The sequence below is a fragment of the Salvelinus fontinalis genome, chromosome 40 (assembly GCF_029448725.1).
Source record: "Salvelinus fontinalis isolate EN_2023a chromosome 40, ASM2944872v1, whole genome shotgun sequence".
Lineage (NCBI taxonomy): Eukaryota > Metazoa > Chordata > Actinopteri > Salmoniformes > Salmonidae > Salvelinus > Salvelinus fontinalis.
The window spans coordinates 20,323,316-20,332,648 of record NC_074704.1 but is presented as its reverse complement, the minus strand read 5'-3'; the positions used below and the strand labels follow the sequence as shown (position 1 = coordinate 20,332,648).

General features: G+C 41.9%; 1 long non-coding RNA gene across 1 annotated transcript; it reads left to right on the top strand.

Moving 5' to 3' along the window:
• The first annotated feature begins 6,536 nt into the window (after positions 1-6,536).
• LOC129839355 (uncharacterized) lies at positions 6,537-9,038 on the top strand. Its single transcript, XR_008757007.1, has 2 exons — positions 6,537-7,397; positions 7,529-9,038. It is a non-coding gene; the product is annotated as an uncharacterized LOC129839355 (long non-coding RNA).
• Positions 9,039-9,333: the final 295 nt, after the last annotated feature.

The window sequence follows — 9,333 nt, the reverse complement described above, 5'->3', positions numbered from 1 at the left end:
CTGACCCTCAACATGGGGACCCCAAAATGTAATCATCCCCAGCTTTCCAATCAACTCTTTCATCCCCTCACCTCTCCCCTACAACTATTCCCAGGTTGTTGCTATAAATAACAATGTGTTCTCTTCTCAGTCAATTTACCTGGTAGAATAAGGGTTAAAAAGAACAATGGTGTACACCCACTTCCAAGTTTGGATTGCAGGTTGTGCCTACTGTACAATCACCCATAAAGGGTGGCAGGTGAGCCAGCAACTGGGTTGCAAGATTGAATCCCAGGGCAGACTGAAAAAATCAGTCAGGAAGTGAGCTGGCAACCGGAGGGTTACTGGTATCAAATCTTATATGCCATTGCCTGCTGTTGTGCCCTTGAGCAAGGCACTTAATCCACCACAACAAAAGCTCCCCAGGCTTCCTGTGTGGCAGCACCCCACACCTCTCCAAAAAGTCTGTATGGGTGTGTAGATTGGGTAAAAAGCGGAAGTCCAATTTCGGTTTGGACTTTGTGTGCAATTGACCAATAAAGTTATCTAATCTTAATCTTAAAAACAATATAAACTCTAACTGAAAGCAGAATACCTTTATTATTATTCCTCTTACTAGAATGTACTTTACACTGACATTCAGCTAGTGGCATGAACTGTTCGGTTTTAGCTTGATTTTAGTATGATTCTTTAATTAAATCGAGCATGCAATAGCTCTGTGTGTAAACTAAGGTATACCGTTTCCTTTTAGCCTCAAACTTTTATAATTCATAACTTCTTATCTGGTTGTTTGTAGCTGTCACACGGAGCAGAGCACAGCAGTGCAACATAGAGCCGCTGTCAATCACCAGATTCACCCGAAACTCAACCCCTGTCCATTGGCATTCCGTAACTGGTTCTTCCAGACACACAATGTAGAAACAAACAGAACCCCTTTGCCTGAACAAATATGTCATGAAGTGAAGAAGACATTCTATAGCAATATTCTCTAGACCACAATCTAGTGATATTATGGCTTTTACAAGCAATGCTCAATCAGAAAGGTGCAGTCAGTCTGTTAGTCCGCATTGACATGTTCACACAAACAAGGAGCCAGGGCAAAGCAATCAGTTAAGATAACAGCAATTCATCGGAATGCATAAATCACTATATTGGTTGAAGGCGGAAGGCACATTTCAGTTGAATGCATTCAGTTGTGCAACTGACTATGTATCCTCCTTTCCCTTTCTTTAATATGTGGTCTGCATCTTGATTTATGGCTGTGCACCCCTGTGAGTAGAGCCCTCTACTTTACAAGCCTTGTATGAGCTTCTGAAGTTTCCCACAGTCATATCTGTCAACACTAACTCCAATAACTACTGATGTAGTGTAACAGTGGAGGATCCTCAGAGGAGGTAGGGGAGGACCATCCAACTCAGTGTATTTCAACAACAAAAATTATGAAACATTAAAAAGTTATCAATTTCAGATAAAACTGTACTAAATATAGTCACGTCACCAAATACGGTACCCGATTAAAACAAACTGATTTTGCAATGAAGGTCTACAGTACAGTAGTCTCACCAGCACGCTCTAGAGTAGGACCATGGTGTAGACCAGGCCTGGGCAAAGGCCGGCCCGGGGGGAGTATGTGGCCCGGGACCTGATCCAATACGGCCCACGGAATCATGCTCAGATCACATAAAGAATTTGCGATAGTAACGTTTTTTAATCGTATTTGTTATTCAAATTAAAAGCCCAATGAATACTCGCCTTTGTGTAATGATTTAACTCCCACCGCTTATGGGACATTTATTTTGAAGGCACATATAAAAGCAACTGCACGAGGACAGACTACATCTGACAGGCTGACACACACGTCACAGTTATAAATAGTACTAAATAGTACGCCGACAGAGATGGTCGCCTCGCTTCGAGTTCTTAGGAAACTATGCAGTATTTTGTTTTTTTATGTATTATTTCTTACATTGTTACCCCAGGAAATCGTAAGTCTTATTACATACAGCTGGGAAGAACTATTGGATATAAGAGCAACGTCAACTTACCAACATTACGACCAGGAATACGACTTTCCCGAAGCGGATCCTCTGTTCGGTCCACCACCCAGGACAATGGAGCTAATTCCAGTAGGCGATCCAAAACATCGACTTCGCAGAAGGGGCAGACAAAGCGGCCACCTGGCCAGGCTCCGTAGACGTGCACATCGCACACCGCTCCAGAGTATACTACTAGCCAATGTCCAGTCTCTTGACAACAAGGCTTCTCCATGCATAACGCCGACAGAGATAAACACCTCTCTGGGTAAAGGAAGGGCAGGGGTGTATGCTTTATGATTAACGACTCATGGTGTAAGCATAGCAACATACAGGAACTCAAGTCCTTCAGCTCACCCGATCTAGAATTCCTTACTATCAGGTGCTGGCCATTTTACCTACCAAGAGAATTCTCATCAGTTAAATCACTGCTGTGTACGTTCCCCCTCAAGCAGACACCAAGACGGCCATCAAGGAACTTCACTGGACTATATGCAAACTGGAAACCATACATCCCGAGGTTGCATTTATTGTAGCTGGGGATTTTAACAAAGCAAATTTGAGAACAAGTCTACCAAACATTTTCCAGCATATTGATTGCGCTACGCGAATGAGCAATACCCTCGACCATTGCTACTCTAATTTACGTGATGCATACAAAGCCCTCCCCCTCTATCCCTTCGGCAAATCTGACCACGACACCATCTTGCTCCTTCTGCCTTATAGGCAGAAACTCAAACAGGATGTACCAGTGACGAGAACCATTCAATGCTGGTCAGACCAATCGGAAGCCACGCTTCAAGATTGTTTTGATCACGCGGACTGGAATATGTTCTGGTCAGCCTCAGAGAACAACATCGACCTATACGCTGACTCAGTGAGGGCGTTGGAGATGTGGTACCCACTGGGACTATCAAAACCCACCCTAACCAGAAATCGTGGATGGATGGTGGAATTTGCGCAAAACTGAAAGCGCAATCCACCGCATTTAACCATGGAAAGAGGTCTGGGAATATGTCTGAATATAAACAGTGTAGCTATTCCCTCTGCAAGGCAATCAAACAAGCGAAATGCCAGTACAGGGACAAGGTGGAGTCGCAATTAAACGTCTCAGACACGAGACGTGTGTGGCAGGGTCTACAGGAAATCACGGACTACAAAAATAAATCCAGCTACACCACGGACACCGACGTTATGCTTCCAAACAAACTAAACACCTTCTTTGCCCACTTTGAGGATAATACAGTGCCACCGTTGCGGCCCGATAACAAGGACTGCGCCCCCCCCCCCCTCCTTCTCCGTGGCTGACGTGAGTAAAACATTTAATTGTGTTAACCCTCGCAAGGCTGCTGGCCCAGACGGCATCCCTAGCCGTGTCCTCAAAGCATGCACAGACTGGCTGGTGTGTTTATGGACATATTCAATCACTCCCTATCTCAGTCTGTTGTCCCCACATGCTTCAAGATGGCTACCATTGATCCTGTACCCAAGATGGCAAAGATAACTAAACTAAATGAATACCACCCCTTAGCACTCACTTCTGTCATCATGAAGTGCTTTGAGAGACTAGCCAAGGATCATATCACCTCCACCTTCAGTTTGCATACCGCCCCAACAGGTCCACATACGATGCAATTGCCATCACACTGCACACTTCCCTGTCCCATCTGGACAAAAGGAATAGAAAAAAAATCCACCACCCGAGCCATGAAGTGTTCACACCATTACCATCCAGAAGGCAAGGTCAGTACAGGTGCATCAAAGCTGGGATCGAAAGACTGACAAACATCTTCTATCTCAAGGCCATCAGACTGCTAAACAGCAATCACTAACTCAGAGAGGCTGCTGCCTACATTGAGACCAAATCACTGGCCACTTTAATAAATGGATCACAAGTCACTTTATACAATGCACTCTAATAATGCCACTTTATTCATGTTTACATATCTTACATTACTCACATCACACGTATACTGTATTTTATACCATCTATTGCACCTTGCCTAGGCCGCTCAGGCATGGCTCATCCATATACCTACATTTACATATTCTCATTCACCCCTTTAGATTTGTGTGTATTAGGTAGTTGTTGGGGAATTGTCAGATTACTTGTTAGATATTACTGCACTGTCGGAACTAGAAGCACAAGCATTTCACTACACTCGCATTAACATCTGCTAACCATGTGTATGTGACAAATAAAATGTGATTTGATTTGATTTAGTAGCTAGCTAGAAATTGCACAAAAATTCGTTTTTCAAAGAAAATGAAAGTAGACAATGAATGTAGGGTGTTCTAGCAAGAGTGAACATCAAAATATTTCTTTATTGACGTATCAGGGAAAGCTGTGTGCATAGTGTGTCTTGAAAGACTACAACTTGTCCCGACGTTTTCCGACGAAGCATGCAGAAAAACAGGAATATGTCTTCGGAGAGGACAATGGATTAACATTTGAAAGACAAGGTTAACGATTTCTTTCACCTATTTCTCCTTGACCCTGGATGAGAGCAGTGCTGCATGTGACATGGTGCAGTTGTTGATATTCTTACGAGGCATAACCCCAGACTTTGAAAGTACAGAGGGCCTTGCTTCAGTGCAGTCAATGAAGAGCACAACCACAGGGAAATACTTATTGGAGGAGGTTAATAAGTGTGTGTGTAACGGTTCTCCTCTTCCTCTTCATCCGAAGAGGAGGAGCATGGATTGAACCAAGACGCAGCGTTTGAATAAGACATGATTTTTAATTAAACAAAACAGAAAACACGAACGAACACTTGAAATTACAAAACAAATAAACGATGTAGACAGACCTGAACAACGAACTCACATGAAACACGAAGAACGCATGAACACGAAAACTGCCTACATAAAACGAACAAACAAACAAAACCGAAACAGTCCCATGTGGCGCAACGACATACACAGACACAGAAACAAAAAACATAGACTGCCCACCCAAACTCACGTCCTGACCAACTAACACATACAAAAACTAACAGAAACAGGTCAGGAACGTGACAGTGTGGCAAAGCTGGGACTGTGTTTTGAAAAGTTGCCAGTGTGACCACTGATGTGTGCCCAAACTTGACAGGAAAAAACATTGGCCTTTTGAAAAGGACAGAAGATCAGGTAGCAGAGCTGAACCCAGATCAGAACATGATTTTCCTGCATTGCATTATTCATCAGGAGGTGCTCTGTAAATGTGTTTTGAAAATGAGCCATGTTGTGGAAACAGTCACTAAAGTGGTAAACTTCATAAGAGAAAAATATTTAAACCACAGGCAGTTTGTCTCACTGTTGGAAGAGACAAAGTCGGGTCATGCAGATCTCCCCTACCACACAAACGTGACATGGCTGAGTTTGGGGAAGGTGCTTAAAATTGTGTGGGACCTGAAGTCGGAGATTGCTGAGTTTTAGCAAATGAAAGGAAAATATGTTGATTTCCCTCAACTGTTACGCAGAGTGGAACAGAGGAACCCAAGAGCAGACTCAGACGAGGAGACTGGGATGAAGTAACCAAGGTATTCATTGAAACACAGGGGGAAGATGGAGTGCAGGTCAGGGGCGGCTGAGGCTGGAGCGAGAGGGGTTGGGACAGGGTGAGCAGATCCAAGGGAGTAGTAGAGTGGGAAATCCAGGACAGAGTAGCAGGATGATGAGACGTTGGACTGGAGACAGGGGCCAGAGTCAGAGCTGGCGGAACTGTAGCGGAGAAGAAATGTGACATCAGCTGCAAGATAAAGAATGGTTGGCTAATTTTGCCTTCACCATAGACATCATGGCCCTAATGAATGAACTGAATTCCAAACTACAAGGGAAGGAAGGGTCTTTTTGCACATTAGATGTACAGCCTTGTCAACGCCTTAAAGGGAAAATTACTCCTCCTGACCCGCAAAGTAGAAGCCAACAATCTCACCCACCTTCCGACACTACTAATCTGTTCCCTATCAGGGGTCCAGTGGGAGAAGTATGCTGCGTGCTTTGAACGGTGAGTTTTCTTGTTTTTTTGAGGATTTCAAAGTGTTGGAAAATGACATGCTGTTGGTTTCCTCTCCTTTCACTTTCAATGTTTTTACCCCCAAGCCATAAGACTCCTGAACAGGTAATCAAATGGCTACCCGGACTATTTGCATTGTGAACTCCCCCCCTATTTTACACTGTTGCTACTCTCTGTTGATCATATATTCATTGTTACTTTAATTATACATTCATGTACATACTACCTCAATTTGCCCGATCAACCAGTTCCCCCGCACATTGGCTAACTGGGCTATCTACATTGTGTCCCGCCACCCACCACCAGCCAACCCCTCTTTTACGCTATTGCTACTCTCTGTTTATCATATATGCATATGTAGTAGAGTTAAAATGGTTATTTCATCAAACTTCAAATTATTAGAATAGTACACAACGCAGAGCAGAACAACCAGGTTGAGGGTCAGTGGCCAAAGCCCGCAATCAGGAATATTCCAAGTTCAGACAGAGGGGAGGGGGGGGAGTCAGATCGCTATGCTCGCCAGGAACTTTACTTTTGGTGTCTATTTTTAATTGTTGCGCTACTGGTGCTGCCTGTTGATGTTAGGTAGGCAGCTACAGTAGCTGAATGATGTTAACATCTTCGGGTTTTGTTTCATTAAATGTATTTTATTTCATCCGGGTGCTACTAACACCCTGGTACTACCCGTAGCTCCCGCTCTTCTCAGTCAGAGAAAACTCTTGAGAGAGGAAGGTATGTGTTGTAGAATACTCCTTTGTAGAAGTCCATAACGTGAAATAAATAAAGCATCCCAAGGTTAATGCTGTAGATATTGTTCTAAGGGAATGTGAGACTATTGAAACATGTAACTTTCAGAGTTTAATTGTTGTTATTAATATAGTTTACAGAGTGCTAAAAGTGTTGCTAGCTAGCATGCCTTTCTGTGATGCAGACGGTTAGCTAAGCTGCCGACTGGTGCTGGCGTTGCATTATGGGAGATGTAGTTTGGTCCTCTACGGTCAGAATGGAATATAGGCGATGTCACGTTATAACTTGTTTATGTTGCATTGTTTTTGTACATGAGTTGTTGTATTTTGGTACTGTCAACACTGAAAGCACCTAGCAATGTATTGGGGATGTGAGACAGGATATGTGTTTTGCCTTTCTTCATGCTCCTGTGTAGAACAACTTGTCAGATGGTGCATTGGAGACTGATGTGTTCCTGTCCTGTCTTTTCACAATACTATTGCAGATATGGTTCTATTGTCTAAGAATTAAGATTATACATTCTTTGTATTAAGGACTGGTTATTATTTTATAGTATACATAAGGCTTTTCATCTTTGAGTCGGATACGGTGGATGACTCAAGTCGGTCCCTGGAGAAGATGCCTTCATACTGAGCAATAAGGTCCACTAGTTTTCCTTTCCACATATCAGACACTTCACAGGACTCTATGTCAACTTCTGTTAAACCCAACTCTTCCAACTTTTGTAGATACTCCTTTGTCTTTTTTCCACTAACTGAACATTCTTCCCCAGCTTGGGTGACATTCTGAAGAGCAGACTGGACCTTACTGGGGTTCTCAGCATGGCTGGAATAGAGCTCTAGGTCTTCTAGGGCTAGGCATGGGTGAACATCAGCCAACTTGGTGTTACGCCGGAGAACAATAGGGTGGTGACTTTAACCATATCTACATGTACATACTACCTCATTCAGCCAACTAACTAACCAGTGTCTGTATGTAGCCTCACTACTGTTATTTTTTACTGTTGTTTTTATTTCTTTACTTACCTATTGTTCACCTAATACCTTTTTTGCACTATTGGTTAGAGCCTGATAGTAAGCATTTCACTGTAAGGTGAAATGGAATACCTGTTGTATTCGGCGCACGTGACAAATAAACTTTGATTTGATTTAGTCTAAAGAAGGCCAGTTGTATTGCTTCTTTAATCAGGACATCAGCTGTGCTAACATAATTGCAAAAGGGTTTTCTAATGATCAATTTTAAAATGAGAAACTTGGATTAGCTAACACAACGTGCCACTGGAACACAGGAGTGATGGTTGCTGATAATGGGCCTCTGTACGCCTATGAAGATATTCCATTAAAAATCTGCTGTTTCCAACTACAATTGTCATTTACAACATTAACAATGTCTAGACTGTACTTCTGATCAATTTCATGTTCTTTTAAGGGACCAAAAATGAGCTTTTCTTTAAAAAACAAGGACATTTCTATGTGACCCCAAATCTTTCAACAGTAGTGTATGTGACCACACATTTTCAGTGACAAAATACAACAAGTCAAGGCACAGATCATCTCTTGCTGACTCTCACCTCTCAGCAATCAGAAACTATACCTGATTTCGCTGCTCTAGTCAATGCCCGTCAGAGACTTCACTCCTCACACTGATTGAGTAGTTTAAAGGTAATGTTGAGCTCTCTTTCCTGTGTTTTTTGTGCATACCCTTTAATAAGTATATTTTAGCTATTAAATTTACTTTTGATGCTTAAGTATATTTAAAACAACATACTTTGACTCAATTAGGATTTTACTGGGTGACTGTCACTTTTACTTGAGTAATTTTCTATCAAGGTATCTTTACTTTTACTCAAGAAGAGAGTTCTGTCACTGAATGCACAGTGTACTTTTTCCTTCCTGTAGTTCATTGCATGTTTAATAATGGAAATACCTACCAAAAGGAGAACATGGTTGTGGTTTATTTCTGTGCATGTTAAAAAAGTTAAATAAGTAGCATATCTGGATGTGATTTACAGTAGATATATCCGTCAACACAGTCATACACATGATGTATAATCCTGTAATATGATTCTGGCCCGCAAAGGCAAATATATATTCTAATGTGGCCCTCCATGGAAAAAATTTGCCCAGACCTGGTTTAGCCGGAGGAGAGTTATTTATTATTAGGATCTGACTCCTGACCCACTTCCATAGACCTACATGGTAGTTATGACAGAGACAACCCAGAATGTCAAGTAATAATTTGTCAAGAAAACCATCAATAAAGATTATGTGGTTGAATGAGAATGGACTGTGTGGTTTAACTTGTTTCAGAGATATTCATGCTTTATCATAGACAGACTATAAGAATGTCTGAGTATGGATGTCATAGCAGATACATTTTGTGTTCTCATTTCAAATGAATTGTTTTCAATTTTACATCTTTCAACCAAAACATGGTGTACAGCTCTACAGTTGACTCCACAAACACCCTCCATACAGTACATGACTCTGAATCTAATGCATCATTTTTTTTGAGTTTGATTATTAGAGATTGAATTATATAATTATATGCTGAAAACTTTAATTCAAATTTTGACTA